Source organism: Herpailurus yagouaroundi, unplaced genomic scaffold, assembly GCF_014898765.1.
Source record: "Herpailurus yagouaroundi ecotype Mexico unplaced genomic scaffold, PumYag 197, whole genome shotgun sequence".
Taxonomy (NCBI): domain Eukaryota; kingdom Metazoa; phylum Chordata; class Mammalia; order Carnivora; family Felidae; genus Herpailurus; species Herpailurus yagouaroundi.
Window position 1 is genome coordinate 17,892,007 of NW_024412428.1, and position 19,649 is coordinate 17,911,655.

The 19,649-nt window shown below is 47.3% G+C and overlaps 2 long non-coding RNA genes across 3 annotated transcripts in view; one reads left to right on the forward strand and one right to left on the reverse strand.

Annotated features, from left to right (window-relative positions):
• LOC121012889 (uncharacterized) overlaps positions 1–19,649 on the reverse strand; it is a 280,849-nt gene that overhangs the window by 117,212 nt on the left and 143,988 nt on the right. The window contains exon 1 of one of the 2 annotated variants that reach the window (XR_005782383.1): positions 9,127–9,274. The exons of the other annotated variant lie outside the window; for it this stretch is intronic. This is a non-coding gene — a long non-coding RNA (uncharacterized LOC121012889). Of the gene's footprint in view, positions 1–9,126; positions 9,275–19,649 lie in introns of those variants that run through there. 2 annotated transcript variants of the gene reach the window in all.
• Positions 11,382–19,546, forward strand: LOC121012892 (uncharacterized). The gene is made up of 2 exons (XR_005782387.1): positions 11,382–11,861; positions 18,775–19,546. It is a non-coding gene; the product is annotated as an uncharacterized LOC121012892 (long non-coding RNA).

Here is a 19,649-nt window from a genome sequence, read left to right on the forward strand (position 1 = left end):
TTAAGATTTTATGGTAGTCTTTGTGGAACACACACTCCACATTCTAATCCTATGTTACATGTTGTAGAGAAAACATCACCGGCTCCGGAGTTAGCAGACCCGGGTTTGAGCCTGCCTCTGCCATGACCAGTGGCAAGTCCTTGGGCAAGTCACGGGAACCCGTCTGAGCCGCAAATTCCTCATCTACAAAACAAGGGCAATTCCTGCGTTGCAGCTGTGGGATTATAAATTGGGTATAATCTGTGTCGGCCACAGCTTCTAGCAGTCGTCAGGTGCATAACAAGCTGGAGTCCTATGATGAGCATGGTTATCATTAAACCCTGTGATACCAGGGCGCCTGGGTGGCTCAGTTGGTTAAGCGACCGACTTTGGCTCAGGTCATGATCTCACGGTTTGGGAGTTCCAGCCCCACGTCAGGCTCTGTGCTGACAGCCCAGAGCCTGGAGCCTACTTCGGATTCTATGTCTCTCCCTCTCTCTACCCCTCCCCTGCTCATGCTCTGCGTCTCTCTGTCTCTCAATAATAAATAAACGTTAAAAAAAAATTAAAAAAAAAAACACCTGTAATACAGCTTGTAGTGGCGTTCACTCTCAGATACTTAGTTATACCTAATTCAGTCCCAACCAATCTCTGTGTCACTTTCTGCATAAAATAGTCCTTGCCACTATTTGAATCCAGTTGGCTTGGCCCTAAAACCACCTTTATACACTTCCCCGCACTGGAGTCCAAAGTTCGTTCTTTAGCTGTAGACCAATCTGCATACATTCTTGGTCACCTTCATCAATACCTCAGGATCGTAGGGAGAAGCCGGTCACCCATCTAACCAACCCCTTAATCCCCAGCCTTCCAGTCCCTACTTTACTCTGGGGCCGTGGTTCTCGCCAGAGGGGGTAGGGACAAAACCCTCAACAGAAGACAGTTGACCACGTCTGGAGACATTTTTGGTTGTCACAACTGGGGGCTGGGAGGATGCCACTGTCATCTAGTAGACTGAGGCCAGAGATGCTACTAAACCCCCTACAAAGTACAGGACAGCCCCCCACAACAAAGAAGTATCCAGCCCCAGATGTTCATGGTCCTGAAGCACAGAAACCCTGCCCTAGATTAAAGCTGGTAGGGCAGTAACCTCAGTCGCCTCTTTACCACACACCAGTATCTTCCACCCTCCTGGCTGCCCTCCATTTCCCATCGCAGGAGTCCTCCAAATGGTCTTAACCCTTTATGCCCCATGGGGACTTTCAAGCCTCTCAGGAACGGCCTGGCTGTTCATTTCCTGAGGACTGCTGTGCTGCAGTTTACCTCATGACTGGTGGGGATTTGTGGGAGAGCCACACAGGCAGGTTTGCACCCACCTAAAAGGCAGGCTGCCATTTTAGAAAAAGGCAGATGCACAAGGATTCTGGCCACAAGCCCTAGTGTATCTCTGATTCTTTGTCTTTTCTCTAAGTTGTTCTGAGGGGTATCAGCCCCCGACCTTCCCCTTTGGGTTGCTTATTCTTCAGCCAATCTGCACATCCAGCACTAGAAGGCAAGCTCTTTCCTCCTTCTCACACTGATGGCCCTCTCCTCTCTAGCACTGTCTTTCTCTGATCCCAAACTTGGAGCAAGAAACCCCCATATGTCTCTTGCTGGACATGGGCTGGTTCAAGCTCATTCCATTTGAACGCGAATGTGAATGTGACTCTACCCACATTCCACTCTTCCGGGACATCTGTCGTCAACCTCCTAGCTACTTAAAATTTTACACTGTTAACGCGAACATTGGATAATCTGGCCAAAAGTGGCTCTTTCCTCATGCATACCTAACCTTAGCTAAAAAAGAGGAAACCAACCTATTATTCCCAAAGGATGAACTGAAGAATACATAGGACAATTCTCAAACATTCCTGCATAACTAAAAGGAATAAAAGAACCCTTGAAATAATGTGCGTAAAAATTAATGAAATGCATGAAGGAGTCTATGACTGCTGGAGAGGTGGTTTTACCAAGCAAGAAGGCACTTTTTGTATCTCTCAAGGAGACCCGGGACCCATTCTTTACTCTTTCTTCTTGTTGGATATTGAAAGTGCACGGAGTCCTGGGATGTACAGAGCATGCCCCGATCAAGTCTCTATCTTTGTAAATGCTTATGGGCTATGGTAGTGGGCACAACCTGACACAGAGGCTCTGTGAGCCTGACACAGCACACAGAGCCTCCCACACACATGCCCATTCCTTTTTTTCTTTTTTTAATGTTTTTATTTATTTTTGAGACAGAGAGAGACAGAGTATGAGCAGGGGAGAGGCAGAGAGAGAGGGAGACACAGAATCTGAAACAGGCTCCAGGCTCCGAGCTGTCAGCACAGAGCCCGATGCAGGGCTCGAACTCACGGACGTGAGATCACGACCTGAGCCGAAGTCGGACGCTCAACTGACTGAGCCACCCAGGCGCCCCAACATGCCCATTCCTTTTAATAGCTGAGCTCTCAGTGCCGCTTTCTTATTTCTGGTTTGATTTCCATTTTTTTTTTCCCTTTGTTTGCAGGGCTCGTAAACACTCAAGCAAGTGCCTGGTCTCAGATCATTGGGGGAAGGCTGTCTACTCTTGATCTACCTCCGGGGTCAGCAGACTTCAGCTGAGATCCTTAGCTTCACGGTAGGGGTGGCAACCCCATGGAATAGTATGGCAGGTAGCGTTCCTCTGTTTGTTTCTTCTTCATCTGCAGACTCTACCATTTCTCCATGTTTCCTGTGTCTCTCAGAAAGTCGACCCCATCGCGACCCCAGGAGTGGGCAATGATTAGCCAAGCACAGACCAGGTGACCCCACACCTGTTGCCAGTGACTGGTTCTGTGGCTCAGGCATCAGCTGGAAGCTCATGACATTCCCTTGGTAATAGTTATTAGTGCCAGGGTGGGATGAGACCTGAATTGGCCCCATCACACTGAAGTGAAGGAAGAGAGCCTCTCCCCTGCCGAAACCCAGAGTGGTGAGGAAGGAAACACACGGGCGCACTTCGTGCTGGTAGCCATCATTCAACCATAAGGAGAACAAATTTAAAAATGAAAACCAATGCTAAGGACACGGGGCAGAAAGACACGGACAACTGGATCCTTGACGCCCCAGAATCGTTGAATCGAATAATCCTGAAGTACATTCTACCTACTTAGACCCCAGAGCGTCTCAACTGATCATTTCTCCACTTTGGCAGAACTTTGGGTTCCATAAAGGATGCACTGCCCTTCTCCCTCCAGGAGGCTCAGAAATCCACGGATATCAACTCTCTTGCCTTAAACTACATCCCGAAACGTCTTCTAAGCCCACCAGAGCAATCAAAAGATCTCCTACCTGAAAAGTTTGAAATTGTTGTTGGCCAACTCAAGACCCTCAACATGGCCTCCTGGACACCCTGCCACACCGCTTCCTTCTTTTTCTTTCTCTTATCCCTTCCCACATTCGTCAGCCAGATCTCTTTCCCTCTCCATTCCTGTCAGGGCTTTGTGGTCTTTCTGAACAGTTTACCCAAGATGGCCTCAGGTACAAGTGTTTATGACGCCCATGCCAAGTACTTGCTAATCTCTCACGTGCCATCGGGTATATGGAATCCTTGCAGTTTATCTGGATGATCAAGCTACTTCATTTTTTACATTCTGCTAACTTGATATCAGCGCCCTCGAACAGAAAGAACATGGATCCGTGCTTTGCCTAAAGAGAAAGAGCTGACACGGCTTACACTGGCAATGCATCAGTTCCACCTCAAGGAAATCAACAGGGAGAAGCTAATGAAACGGAACAGTTCTCATATTAACCAGTTAGCTATTCAGCTTAGGACAGATGTGGAAAATAAGCCCATATGAGACAAATTCATTAAAGTGAAATTATCCGTTCAACACCTTGATATCTGAGCAGACTGATGTTTCAAAATTATTATAATTATGATCATGGGGATAAAGAGAGCCAAACTTTCAAAAGAAGACTTGAAAAAAATTAAAAATTCTAGTGCTACCCTGTGAGATGCAAATAATGAGCTGGTCACAGATCCCCAGGATATCAGCAATTGCTCTAAATCCTTCTTGATGAGGAATCGGTGACTCTGAACTTGACATTAATTCAAATGCAAATAATATCTCTTCCCCCTGAGGATCATTATTCCTGATTCGGCAGGCAGTTTAATGGGAAATCTGCAGGTGCGCGGCAGACCCAACCGGAGAAGTTGCCCTGGCTCCTCAGACGCCTATAGACATGGAATCTGAGAGTCGGAGCCCAGAGATCTGAGTTCCCTCACTAGCTCTGAGGTTGGGTCTCTGGGTACAGCACGTGAAACTCACTAGGGTGTAGACGAGATGCCTGCAGCCTGGAAAGAACTACAGACCTCTTCTGCTTCTCTCAAGCACCAACCCCACCCTTCGGTAGCTGTTAGCCACCTTAGCCCTTGGCACGGAGGTTCTTTATAAACACTATCTGCAGAAGAGAGTGAACCTTCGGCATTGTCACTTTTAGGAGACCACGCAGGAGAAAGAGCTAAAAGCCTCTGAAACTGGATGGCTCGAGTTTGAGTGTAGGATGCTAGGAAAATTACATGGCCATCTATGCCTGTTTCTCCATCAGCAAAATGAGGCCATTGATGCATCTACCTTGTAGGACCACAGTATGGTTTAAGAGATACAGCGCACTTTTCACAGGCAACATAGGGAAGTCATTAGGAGCAAGGACTCTGGAGCCAGACTTGACTAGGTCTCGATCCACACCCCACCACTTGCTTAAATATAAACTTGGCAAGTTAACTTTTTCTTTACATCAGCGTGCTCAGATGTAAATGGGGAGATAATATTAACAACCTCCCATAGTTGTTGTGAAGATTAACATTTTAAAGTCATTTAGACCAGTGTCTGGCTTACAAAACAAGTACTATATGTGCTTTGAGCATAGCATTTGGCCCACAGTGAGAGCTCGATAATTATTATTTGTTAGTAGCAGATTTAAGAATTAGCGATAACCTTTGTGTGACTGGTAGTAAGATCGCAGAAGACAGGAAGAGAGAAGAATATTTCTCAGGACAGAACCAGAAAAGGCAGGATACTTTTCACTAGAAGAAATTGCCTTCTCAGCAAGGACTTCTTAGGAGGCCTCACGTCACAGCAGAAATGCGATGTGATGCTGCGAGGTGTTCTGGTGACCCAGGATCACCGACTAGAAATCTATCAGTCACGCAGATGTCATTCTCAATGAGAAGCCCCAAAGCATATTTCTGAGGTGAGCAGAAGGGGACAGGGTCAGCCAGGGTAGGAAGCTATCGTGTGTGACAATCACGGGTCTGAGTGACTACAGACACGTGACGTCCCTCAATACTTAGCAAAACCAAGTCATGGGTTATGCTCCAGAATCACACACAGAAACAGCACATCCAGTGGATAAGCTGAACTTGTCCAAGAAAGGTGAATAACAACAGTCCTTGGCCTGCAGTCTTGCGGGGTCATGAAGACCTGCCTGGTGTCAATGTTCATTTTTTTTTTTAAGCCACAAATGAAAAAAATGACACCTGTTTTTTCAAAGAACAGAGTTGCAGGAGACATACTAATTCAACAGATGGGTAATAGGATACACTTGGCTTGTTTTATGTGCTAAATCTATCCCTAAAAACTGCGTATAGGGGGAAAAAATGGAGAAGTAAAGCCTGACGAATATCTGGTTCAAACAACCCTGCAGCATATCCGAAAAATCTCTTAAATATAAATAATTACCCCTAATTTTTCTTTTCTGGAGGGCTTTTTTTTTTTTTTAATTATAATTTGGTAGACACACATTGAGTTCTTCTCTTTTTTATTAGAGTCTTTTGCCTGACTATTCCCTCTTTTATTCTAGATTGTATTAGCAAGAACTTAAAGGTATTACAAGGTAAGTGAGACATTAGACATAGTTCCCATACGGAACTTTCTCTCACTTCCTTCAGGGCAAATAAGTGCTAAGGTACTTGCACAGTAAATATTAATCATTGCATCTAGCCACATCTTGCAGATTTGTCATTGTCAAAGGTTGTAATTCCATTATGACAGTCTTACAATGTGATTAGAATCCTGCATTAGCTAAAGCCATTTTATGTTCAAGGACAACACCTAAAGCAAAATATTATATTTTTATATACATATTTTATATACATATTTTTATATGTATGAAAAAAGAAAAAGTAATCTGTTGCCTTCACCTTTAGTATTGGGGGAAATGGCTGGAAAAACGTTTGCAATAATTTCTTCCCTTGCTTCTAAGGTCAGTTCGTTCTCAAGCCTTTCCTATCTCACTACGAATTTCAAAAAATCAAAAAATAAATTAAATAAAAATAGATTACAGCTCCTTATTCATCAGAGATGTATCCCTTAATCTTCTCTTCAGCTACCTGACAACATACATCCAGTGTTCCTTTCTGCCTTTAGTTTCAAAAGTAAGGCAAATGTGAGATCCATGCTTCTATTATACATCGATGTTTTTTGTCTTGAGGATACAGCATCATTATGAACAGGGTTTCACTTCTAAGTCTTTTTATCCCCAGATGGTTCTGTCACGGCACCTGAGTCGCCAACCAGCAAAGCTCCCCAATCAGGGACAACCATCTCTGTCCTTTTGGTCTCCGTCAGCACGCGATCCAGAGCTTTCCCTCTCCACGATCACGGAACCACAGGTCACCCCAGGAAGAAAACAGCAGGCTGGGAATAGTTCAGCTTATGTCCTCAGTCCCCTTTTTCTCCTGTTTTCAATGGAAGGCACTTGTCTCCCCAACCTGAGTGTCAGTCACCACAGTGGAGCCACCACACTTCAAATTCCTTCTCATCTTCTCCAGCCTGAGGAGAGTCCTCAGTCTGATGGAAGCTGTCTGCTTAGGAGGCTACAGCTCATTTCCGTGAGTTCACCATTTACTCCTTGGAACTAGGAAGCGGTGAGACGCTAGGAGACTTGTCACCTCCGGGCCCCACAGAGTGGTCTATGTATTTCCACTTGCTAACTGAGGGACACCAGTCTTCCTCATGCCCTCCACGGCAGGGCCACCTCTAATTACATCCTATCACCTATGGAGCTACTCTCACTGCTCATGCCAAAGGCCTTTGTTCCAATATCCAAGTATGTGGATATGACATTCAGAAAATCGTTGTACTGTTCCCTGTTTTATAAACAGAATGAAGGCAGCAGAAGAGATGTTTAACTTTGCAGTCAAGATGCCCTCCTCTGATAGCCTATGAAGCATAAAGCCTACTCGAGGGGGCTGAGTCCTGCTGAGAATTCTTAAACCATAAAAAGAATGCATCAGTGTGCACTATCCCTTCTCAATCTCCTCTTCCATCCTGTGTCTACCAAGATTACGTTGACTGGAGACTCTACCCAGGTCACGGGTTCTCAGGCCAAAGGGTGGATCAGAATCACCAGGGGAATGTGTTAAAAATGTCAATTCCCAGATCCCACCCTCTAGCAATTTGATTTGGGGGATGCAAACCAGGTGTTGAGAAATCTGAATGTTCGGCTGGCGGACCAGTTGATTCTGAAGCAGGAGGTCCAAGGCCACGTCTGCACACTGGCCTGGGTCAAAGTCACCACTTTTTAAATACTCAAATCCTGCCTTTTTCAGCATTCACGGGATGGATTCTTTCTTTTTTCCCCGCACTCGTACTAAGTACTCAGGGTTAGATGTGGTCTCTAGGCCCCTAAAACATCTAAAAGTCTTGCTGAAGCAAACAGTACAGTGTTTTGGATTCCTAGGATGGCTCTTAATTCAGAAATCCTTTTCCAATCCATATGGTGAGCCAGGCTCTGAAGAGAGAGGATGAAAGAAGCAGTCCTTGCCCCCAAAAGCTCATGAGCACATGGGGGAGACATTCGGTTAAATGAGCAGTCACGGCATGGTATAAGAGTAAGGATTATAGGGGCGCCTGGGTGGCGCAGTCGGTTGGGCGTCCGACTTCAGCCAGGTCGCAATCTTGCGGTCCGCGAGTTCGAGCCCCGCGTCGGGCTCTGGGCTGATGGCTCAGAGCCTGGAGCCTGTTTCCGATTCTGTGTCTCCCTCTCTCTCTGCCCCTCCCCCGTTCATGCTCTGTCTCTCTCTGTCCCAAAAATAAATAAACGTTCAAAAAAAAAATTAAAAAAAAAAAAAAAAAAGAGTAAGGATTATAAAGAGAGGCACACGTTGCTGTGCAAAACAGAAGAAGGGGCACTACCCAAGACAAGAGATCAGGAAGATTTCTCGGAGCAGGTGACATCAGAACAGGGTTTGGGATAAGGAGAAGACATCAACCTAGCCAAGAAGACAGAGAGGGAAAGCACAGAGCCCAGCAGACGCATTACGTGGATGAAACATCTACAAGGAGTTCGCTATGGCCTGGGTATAGAGGCACTGAAGAAGGATGAGCAGGGAAGAGGCTGACGGAGTAGAGCAGACATCAACTACACCTAAGAGTTTGGAAATTATTCACCGGCTAACGAGGAGCCGTTGCACGTTTCAGTTGTGGATAGAAGATGGGTCAGATGGGGGAAAGACTGGGTGTTTAGCTTATTTCCTCACATAGCCAGGCTCAAATACCAAAGCTTAATAACACCAAGTCTGTGGCTTTGGCACCATATTCCTTTTCCTAAGTAATAAAAAAGTTTAAAGTTTCTATTACACATGGAAATCTGTTGACAATTTTAATCTGATGGCGGGGGCTACGGTGCTGTGACTTAATGACAGAGTCCTCTGCCAGGAGAAACAAAGAAGGTGCTGTTGCTGGCGTGATTCGACTCTGCTTTATTGCCTTATTTCACATACCCTCTCCGTTTTGTTAAATTCGTCTTCTTACAAGCTAGGATCTTCCTGATGGATTCTTCGAGTCAATCTAGGACAATGTATTTTTAGCTCAAAAGTGCGGTTAGCTGCACAGTCCTTCGCAGCCTAAATACCTTCCACCGCAACCCCGGCCTGCCTTCCAGATGCAGCCCCGCCGTGCCCCCCATGCCTGCTGTGCCCCGGTCGCCAGAGTTAGAGCACAGGCCTGCCACACAGCTGCCTAAATCCCTGCATCTGCTCATACGCTTCCCTCCGCCTTCCAGTAAGAATGCCCTTCCTCCAGCCTCATTTCCCTTCTACACTCTTCTGATTCTCCAAGCTCAACTGGTTGAGCTTCAACATACCTTGCACCCAGACATGTGTCCTCTGATTGTCTTCTAGAGCTTGGCTTGCATTTGTGCACAGATTTGCAGCGTGAACTCCTTCAGGGACACGCACCGACTTCTGTCGGCTCTGTCTCCCAGCTCAGCGACTACACAGGACTGAATTGCACTGCACAGGGCTGCATTTCTATGTTCCAGAAACTGTGCTCTAATAACCACAACCCACAGGGATGCTCCCACTCATACTAACAGCTAGAGCTGGAGCTACCATTGACAGCTCTACTGAGTGCTCATTATGGACCAGGCACTGAGTTGAGACTTTTCATATACATATTTATATATGTGGATATAAACACACATATATGGACATATATGTATGCATGTATATATGTATGTGTATACATGTTTATATATGTGCATCTATTGTGTATATATAGTTGAGAATATCTATGTGTACACAGTCAACTAATCCCATGCAGAGAGTATTCTCATCTCCTTTTTTATTTATTTTATTTTTTTTGTATCTATGTATTTATTCTTGAGAGAGACAGAGACAGCATGAGCAAGGGAGGGGCAGAGAGAGAGGGAGAGAGAGAGAGAGAGAGAGCATCCCAAGCAGGCTCCACATTGTCAGCACAGAACCTGCTGTGGGGTTCAAACCCACAAAACCATGAGATCATGACCTGAGCCAAAACTGAGAGTCAGAGGCTTCACCGACTGAGCCACCCAGGCACCCCAATCGTCTCCCTTTTAGAGATGATTAAAATGAGTCACGGAGAGGGTAGGTGATGACCACAGAGCGGGGGGTGGGGGGGGGGGCATCCGAAGCGGTCTCCTCCAACAAGGAAGCCCTCACACATACACAAAGCACCTCCTTGCATTGCCGACCCCTACCCCAGGGTGACTCAGATTATGCAGGCCTGAAACCTTCAACTCATCTTCAGCCTTCACTGCACTGCCAGCTCTCAGGGAAGGCTGAGAAGGGTGGGGGAGGGCGTGTGGGGATGAATAACTGCAGAATCTTGTGGACTCGCTGCTTCATGGAAGAAGAAAGAAAGACAAATCAGTGACGGAGGAAGAATCAAGAAAGGTAGGAGAATTTGGGAGACAGCTTCGTAGTGCATGTTGTCAGAAGCATGGCTTGATTCTCGCAGTTTTCTTTTGTTATAAAGTCTATTTGTTTATTTTGAGAGAGAAAGAGAGAGAGTGGGAGGGGCAGAGAGAAGGAGAAAGAGAAAATCCCAAGTAGGCTCCATGTTGTCAGAGAAGAACCCCCCGACACGGGGCGTGAACCCACGAACTGTGAGATCATGACCTGAGCTGAAATCAAGAGTTGGACGCTCAGCCAGCTGAGCCACGCAGGCGCCCGGGCACTTGCGGTTTTAATGTCAACACGCTGACACCCACTTGCTGAATGGCTGTCTCCCATACTGGCCTATAAGCTTGGTGAGGGAAGAAACCATGACGGTCAGGTTCACAGCTGTATTCCCAGCGCTTAGCACAGCATCTAGTAACGACAGTAACAGTAGCCAGTATTTGTTGAGCACCTACGTGTGCCAGGGCATTGTTCTAAACACAATCTCCATATTCCCTTGTCTAGTCTTCACAAAACCTTATGACATAGGTAGTAGTAATTCCATTTAATAGGTGAGGAAACTGAACCCTTTGAGAGGCTGCACAGCTTACCTGTGCCACACACACAAGTCAGGGCCGGATATGAAGACAGATGGTATGACCCTGGAACCGCTTTTAACCTTCACGTTGTACCTTCCCATGCTATAGGAATCAGCCACATAAAAAGGATCCACTGAATAAACCGTGACTAAAGGAGAAACAGTCAATAGGGGCAGAGCTGGAGAAGGGCAAAGAAGCATAGGAATGGAAAAGGGTCTTTGGATTTGGCAGGTAAAAGGGTGCTGTTGGCCTTCAAGAGGGCACGGTGGAGTCCTCCCTCTGTCCCGAGGAAGGCTGGAGCACCCAAGGTGAGGGTCTCTGCTGGGTTGGTCTTTGGATCCTCAATACCTAGCATGTGCCTGGCACCTGCTTTGCACTCCGGAAAGTCTGCTATGGCAGGTGGCCCCGGCCCCCTGACCCTGGCTCCCTTCCCACATGTCCCACTGCCCCCATTTATGAGCAAAGGACACAACAAGAGTTGAAGCTACTGGGAATAACAAAGTTATATTCTTGGGCCTGCAGGGTCGTCAAAGAGAGGAAATGTTGAAGACAGCAACCCAAAACTCTCAGTTTATAACTTTGAACTGGGGATGGGGGAGGGGTGGCGGGGGGACTGGCTTTCATTGGCTGTAGCTACCACATCAAAAATAAGTAACACATGAGAACTGCAACCACATGAAGGAAGACAGCACCAACCTCAGTGAGCCTCAATACCGAAGAAGCTTCTTGTTAGAAATGAAGCCTCCCAAATGAAAAACAAGCACCGTCTTTCTTGAAGGTCTAAATCACTTCAAAAGAGACTCACAAGCCCGGCTTAGATGAGTACCCCACCCCACTTCCTTGCCGGCTTCTTCCACCACACTTTGCAGGAACTAGACCCCACTGAGCAGCGGGTCAGGGGCGGGAGGGAGTGGGGGAGAGGGAGGACCCGGCTGCTCTCTGCACGTTACTGTGATTTGCATATTACAGGACCTGGACCCAGATGGTGAGTAGGGAGGTGTTGCCATGCTCCGTATCTGTGTGGCCAGCCAGCTGGACCACTGGGCTCGGCCACACTCAGCTTCGGGAGGATGCAGATCTCCGTGAGTAGCACCGACATCTATTACCCCAGAAAGAAATTTGATATTGGGCCTAACGGGTTTTCTGTGTGTTCCTTTCTGACCATGGAGAGACCTCCCATGAAGACCAAATATGTCCACAGGAAGGTCACATCTCTTGTAGGGAAAATGTGATCCCAACACAACCCCGCTTCCTGGTGGCAGAGAGTTCAAGAAAGCACCAGAAATAAGGCAAGCTAGCAAAGAGCCAGCTAGCCGGAAGCTCAGTATGTTGGCAGTAATGAAAGCAGGCCGTGTATAGGCAGCACAAATCGAGAGAGCATTTCAAAGTCACTTACACTTGGCATTCAAGAGCATTTTGGTGCTTATATTTAACTGTGGGTGTGTTTGGTATTTCTGTAATTTACAACACATGAGGCCACAATGTGAGAACCCGAAGCGGTAGGAGGCAAAGAGCCGTCCAGTTTTCCCATCCGGCTCCTGCTCCATCAGCGCTTGCCCAGGACTCAATGTTGGGGGGTGATGGCCCAGATTCCCAGCTGATGAAAAGCAGCCCAGGCTTCTGCTTTAAGGGAGCAGTCTTGGCTGAGCTCAGCAGTCTCCTGCTTTCTACCAAGAAGGAAAGGAGCAAGGAACCAATGGACTAGCTCAAAAGCCCTTCTTTCCTTGGAGTGAGCCAGTGCAGAGGAGAAGCTATGGCTGAGACCACGAGAGGGTTGGAAACCCCCTCCAGCCCCATGCAAAGTGGGTCCATGAAAAGGGCGAAGGCTGGAGGCCTCCCTTGCTTTCTGTGTACATAGCAGTCTGCCCAGAAGAGGTAGTCGAGCCGGGCAGCCCCGAAATGCTGGCCAGTGACAGGGGGAACCTCTCCCCCAGGGGAGGGCTCAGCGTGCTACTAATGATGCTCCCTTCAAGTGAGAGGGAAGGAGGGTACGTACAGAATTGAAATGTAGGACACTTGCGAAGCATTTTGCTCACTTCTGGAAATTTCAGGGTAGACTGGGCCGGTTAACACAGCATAAGTGAAATGTATGTGTTTGTGTGCAGAGGGGTAGGGGGATTAGAGAGAAAAGCAAAAAAAGGAATAAGTAAAATAGCAGATGTTAGTTTACACAAACACATGAAGATATATAAGTAAGTGAAATTGATTGCTTAAGACAGTAGTTTCCCAAGATCAGCACCCCTATTAATGGCAGAAGGGGACAAACTGCCACTCCTCCATAGTGAGTTACAGATAGGAAGACAAGGAAGGACAGTGTACAAATGTATCTTATGTATCATAGAAATACATGCATGACAAACATTTGTCAGTTTAATGAGGACAAATGTCCTTTCCTGGTAAAGATGGTCATCATGGCCTTTATTTTTTGAAATGATGGTAAAAGTAGACGAGAATTATCTTTTTTTTTTTTTTAACTTTTTTTTTTTAATATATTTTTGAGACAGAGAGAGACAGAGCATGAACGGGGGAGGGGCAGAGAGAGAGGGAGACACAGAATCGGAAGCAGGCTCCAGGCTCTGAGCCATCAGCCCAGAGCCTGACGCGGGGCTCAAACTCACAGACTGGGAGATGGTGACCTGAGCCGAAGTCGGACGCTCAACCGACTGAGCCACCTAGGCGCCCCAATGAGAATTATCTTTTAACCAACTTCCTTGGCCAAAATTAAAAAGGTGATAACCTTGCAACCAATCCTGTATTTTTTTCCCCCTAACTTCACTTGTCTGTGAAATGAAATGTCCAGGAACCGCTAACCTAAGACATGGAAGTACTATATAACTTCTTTTCAAATTTCAAGACTCTTGGACAGATGCAGAGTTCTTGTAAGTACTTTTTCCTTTTGACAGTTACCACCATATAGGTTACAGGGAAGGCTGACATTTAGAAGGGCACACTGTGTGCCAGCAATCACACCAGACTCCTTCTTGTAATTCAGGTCATTAAGCTCACACGACATAATTGTATGGTGGATATTATTTAATTCAAACAGGAATTTTATAACTGGAACAGAACCGCATGGTGGTGAAGTCAGGATTCCCATCTGACTTGCAAGCCCATGCTGTCCCCTATTCCATGGCCTTGGTTATGACTGAGAGGCACACGTCACTGGGCCTGAAAGAGTATCATCTCCTCGGGTATCATCTCCCCCGGCCTCTAATTTCACAAAAGAGGAGACCAAGCAACAGTGAGGTTAGGTGACTTCTGGCCCAAGGCTTGCTCCGCAAACCCGGCAATGGATCTAAGCTGCAATTCAGCAGGTCAACTCCCAGCCCTGAGCTCTCTCTCTCTGTGGTCCCCATTGCTTTCACAAGCACCACTGGGTGCCCCCTGCCGACCCACAGGCCCTCACCACAGTGGGGAAGAGACAGCTACCCTCCGTGCCACCCAGACCCAGGCTAAGAGCAGTGGACACCTTCCAGAGCCCACGGGCTCTGGATGTGACTCCAAGCCCGCCCAGGAGGCTCACCCCGCACAGCTGTTGCAAGGGGAAGATGCTGGAAGCCAAGTGGTTCCCTGTCAGTGGCCTCCACCCAGCTCAGGCCATGCCCCAAGGAATGGGGGCCACAGGGACAAAGGGGCATTGTATGTGGGAGAGAGAGGGGGCCTGGGGAGGAATGCACTGGGCAATTTCTTCCTCTCATTGAGCCAGCCTCACCCAGCTGTCTTGTGGTGACAAGAAGGAACCTCCGGACAGGGGCTGCACACCCACTGTATATGACAGGAGACCCAAGCTGATTGATTGAGTTATTAGATTTCCCCAAAGGATGAAGAGCTTCATTTAGCCCGCATTGTGTCACTTGATACAATGCCCCTGAGTATACAGACACTGCCTTATCACATTCCCTTTGATTCCCTCCAAATGGAGACATTTAAAAAGAGTCCGATAACATTTTTCTGAAAGAAGCTCCCACCTCCTCTTTTTTTTTCCCCCCCGAAGAAGAGGCCTAGAATCATTTGTCTCCAAAAGGGGGCCCTCCTAAAGAAGCTGCCAGAGGAGCAAAAACCATTTTAATAGCATCTTCTCTTTGCTGAATTGTGTCTTCATTTTACACTGCGGCTTTATTCTCTGCCCCTTTGACACAGCCAGCTGCCTTTCACATTCCAGCTCAGAAACAGGCTAGCTTCAGGCTGTAACAGGCACCAGCTTCCAAAGCCCTTTCTCTGGATGACTCACGTTAGCCTGTGTGAGCCTGCGAGCCCACAGCGGCAATTCCTAGACCTTTGTTTCCTCTGCGAGAGGTACATTTGTGTATGTGCAACCCCAAGTGCGAAAACAATGTCTACCCAAGTACCCTGCTTTACAATGGAGTGAAATGATTAATTACACAGTGGAATGTCTGCTTCATATCTCATTCAGGTTCATCCTGTTATCAACTCAGCAGACAGAGGAAGTGACATCATGCGCCCCAGCTCCCCTTTGAAGCTGGAGGTGCCTACTGAGACTTGGTATGCCGTGCTGTGCCCTAGGCAGGAAGCATCATGCTTGGCCTTTCTGTTAAACTGTTTTAGAAAAAAAAGAAAAATAGGTTGGGCCATCAGTTTCTTAACTGGGATTTTGCATCCCATTGCTCAAATGGTGAAGAAAAAAAAAAAAAAAGGCCTTTTGTGAGCTCTGCTCTCAGCCAGGAAGGTTACAAAAGAGAGGAGATATGTTCTCCCAAGTGTCTTGAAATTTAAATCCTTCTGCACAAAGCACAAATATGCGGGGGGGGGGGGGGCCAATGCTCAACTGAGCAGGCTTTCATGGAACCAGTGAAGCAAATCTGTCCAACACCAGTTACCCATGTCTCTCTTTGCCCGAGGATTCCAAGCCCCCCGGTCCGTTTGCTGCCTGCTTCTCCACGCCTGTGCAAACGTGTTTTATAAGCTGGTTATCTCGGGTTTTTGTCCGTGAGTGACGGCTCTGGGAACTCTCAGCGTGGATCTGAACAGCATGCAAAATCATTTTACTTTTAAGACAAAAGACATTAGCTTCCTGTAGCTTTCCTAGCCATCTCTATCTCTCTTCCCTTCCCATCCTCCTTTCCCTCCTCCTCTTCCCCTCCCCACGGCACCAAATAAAATGCTTAGGAAATGAAGGGCACAGCTGCCCTTTCTTCCCATTAAAACAATCAAGAATGATGGTGAATTTAATATGTTTGATTAGAGAAACTCCAATTTGGTGCACTTGAATCAGCCGCCTTTGTCTTCGGCTCCAATGGCCCGATTTCAGTGGAATGTCCTCTGCTGTCCACGGCCAGCTCACTGGAGCTGCGAGAAAATTCAGCCTCTGAAAGCATTTGCCTGGCAAGCTCGGCGACCGGGTATTTATGCTGTGGAAGATGCCAGGGCCACTTCGTACTAATCAGAGGGAGCACCTCTTCATTAAATCATGGTCACTTACTGGTGACCCTTAGGGTTGTAATCCCCGGGGCCTGGGGGCCTCTTTAGCAATGTTAATTTTTCATGGATGTTATTGCTTTTTTTAGTGGATATTCGCCATTAAAATTCCAGCCTGAATCCTGTACAAACAGCCCAGGAGATTCTGGTGCTCTGCTCTCATAGAAGAAATTCAGAGACTAATCATCAAATTTACATGTGGAGTCCCTTTTATCCAAAGAACAAGTATACGCCTAATAGAAAATAAGAAAATGTGTCATAATTTCCCCACAAGGTATTATTAAGAGAGTCTGAAATACTGCCCAAGCAGCCCCAGCCTTGGAAGGTGCTTGGAAAGGAATTGATCTCATGGGGAGTTTCCAGGTTTGGAGAATGCTGCTTATTTGCACTTAAAGTTTATGGAGATTTTTATGAAGGGCTCTCATTAAATATTCTAAATAAATGTATGCTCAACAAATATGTACATCAGTGAATTAAGGGTGAGAATTTAAATTACTCTCAAAAACGTAGTACAACTCTGTGGAGTTCGGAGAGGTTTCTTGAATATGTTCCCTACCATGGCCAAAGTCAGAGGTGGCACGTGGGATGGACCAGGTCACGGGAACTGTTGAGTTCATTTGCCACTCTTTTATGAAGAGGAAGTCCCCCATCTCCTGGTATCTACCCCAAATCGACCGCCTAGCTGAGAGCCCAATGACTTCTCCACCCGGACTCCATGGTAGGCAACCAAAGCTGGGGACCAGAGCCAAGCTAGAAATAGCATCCAGGTCTCTGGGTTCCAGCAACCGTGCCCAGCCTGTGAGTCAGCCTGTCAACAACATTGACAAGGTACGCACAGGGCCCTGCGAGGCTCAGGGAGAGCGGCTCAGGAAGGAGGACACCCCGTCCTTGCATCGTGCCAAGTCCCCGGGGCTGGGTAGGTGGGGTGTTAGAGGTGAACGCTTCGCTCCGAGACCGACATGTGCACCATCGGCTTTGCGGGGCCTGCAAGCCTGAGAACTCTGAGGAGGCCTGGGCATGCCTTGGCTCCACATTCCAAGGCCCTCTGGTCTTGGGCACGAAGAACGAGCGTGGCCTTCCGGCAGGACCAGTTTCCCAAGAGCGGCACCGGCTGCCAGGCTCAGAGCCACGTCAGGGAAGGCCCCTAGGAGAAAGTTCTGGGCTGGTTGGTGCGGGTGAGCCCCACGCTCCTCCACAGGAGCCCAGCACTTTCTCAAACAGAACTGGGCAGCTAAGGCCCACGCGGAAGCCGCCAAGACGAATGAGTTAACTTTAGTTGCAAAAACACAACCGAGGGCTGCGTTTTGCCTCCCTTTTAAGTGTAAAAGTCAAGTTTTAAGATGCCTATTGTATAAGAATTAATATGAAAGGAATTTTAGATCCTACTCTGGCATTGTGTTATAATCATGGAATGCTCTCCCCGCCCAATCTGGCTCGCTGGCCCCTGGACCGTGCCAACAATTATTCAGTTCCTCAGCGTGTGAGTGTCGCTGTGGGGACAGCCTCCAGAGACTGAACGAAAGAGGCCATGAGCGCTCCAAGCTGGAAAGAAGGGCATGAGCCCCCAGCACAGGGCTGTGCCTCTATGCTCACACCCCGACACACCTCCTAGCCGGCTAGTCCTCCCCTTCTTTCTGAACACTCCAGGGGACCTGCATGGGAAGTTTAATACATCAACAACTGCAGCTGTATGAACACATTGTCTTTGATGCAACACACAATGGGTTCCAGAAAAGGAAAACAAAATACTCTTTAAACAGTGTGCTGCATTCTGTTTGGAAATTGAGAGTCCAGGGCAAAGGGTTTTCCTTGGAGAACCAGAATGGGGGTGGGGGGGTGGGGCTTGTTTCTGCATTTTTACTTGGCTTGGGAACCAGAGCTCATTCCCCTGAGCGTAAAGATTTGACCGGGACTCCGCAGAATTTACCATTTCAGAAAGGAGGTTCTGAACCAGCAAGGGAAAATCAAATGCGTTTGTAAGTCATCAAGTGTCTGAAAGATTCTTCAGGAGGAAATGGCAACAGGTTCTTTTCCATCATCCCTCAAAAGGGAGTAGGAAGAAACGAACTTCAGATGTCGGATGAGGGATTCGGGTTAGACATGAGGAGACTTTTCCAGACTGAGGAATGCTCGGCACTGGAATAGGTCACTGAAAGAGGATGTTGAAACATGGCTGAAGAGTGAATGTGTCTGGCTTTTTATGTGTGGGGAGGAGTAGAACCCTGAAATGCCAGGGAGCCCCTGGCTGCTTCGGCGGTGATAACAGCGTTTTGTATTGTTTTGAAATTCCTGGTTGTTAGGCTCCTGTTGTCACATCTTTTCCTCAGATCAACTCCCTCAGAATGGCCCTATTTGGAGGGAGAGCACTGTGTTTTCATTTCCTTTTGACCAATTCGAGTCTCACCGGGCTCTTTCTAATCTGCACTTAGGAAATGCCTCCCGGGGTCACCTCTTCCTTTCCTGCCCGTGGCGCAGAACCAGAAATTCCGAGTGTTGAACAATGGCCATTGAAGGTGTGTCTGGTTGAGTTAGCTTTGTTTTCCTTTTCCTTTTTCTTAGTAGAATTCATTCAACTACATGCATGTTTTCAACAACCGGGCCAGTCCTCCTCCACACGAGGATGAGGTCAGCAAACCCAGGAAGCTTTCAGAGCCAAGAAAGCCTCAGACCCAGGAGGAAGCAGTTATGGATCTCCGTGGCTAAAGTGTTCTGTGTCCACGGGATGTGAGCGGGGAAAGGGTTCCTGCCTAAGAATGCACAGAGCGGGTGAAATCAGGAGTGACTGCCGCTGGCCGCAGCCGGCCGGGATCTCAACTTCTTGAAAGCAAAATCGGCTACAAAAAAACAAACCAAAACATGGCTACCCATTTGCTGAGGTACTTGAGGGGCACAAGTTAAACAGAACCAGTCGTCATTGCCGTACCTGGCCCAAAACCAAATAAAAAGAAAGCAAAACCGTACTTCCTTGGATTGCACCCCTGGCCTGAACCACCCACCCAAATCTGTTCTGTCAGGTGCTTGTGCCCAAGCGCCAGCACCCTCCTTTTTCAATATTCACCCACAGACTCCCAAACCCAGCCCTAGAGCAATCAAACCCTCAAAGCCATCCTAGACATCTCCCAATGTCCTCCCTCTACAATGTCCCTCCTTCCTTCTCCATCACCAAAGATCACTACCGAAGTATCTACAACTGCTCGGCTGCAGACAAACCAACCTGAAAGTGCACACCCAACGCTCCTTCCCTTATCGGTGATGTTCTACCGTAATCCCATTAAATTTACAAATAGAAAAGTTGTTTCAATAAATGTAAATATTTAAGCTTTCATACATACACCCGCATAGCTTTTTGCATTATTGACACAGTGTTATACACAAGAAAGGAAGGAATTATTTACCTTAGTATATTGATCCAAATTAGTGACTGGTAGTGTTGA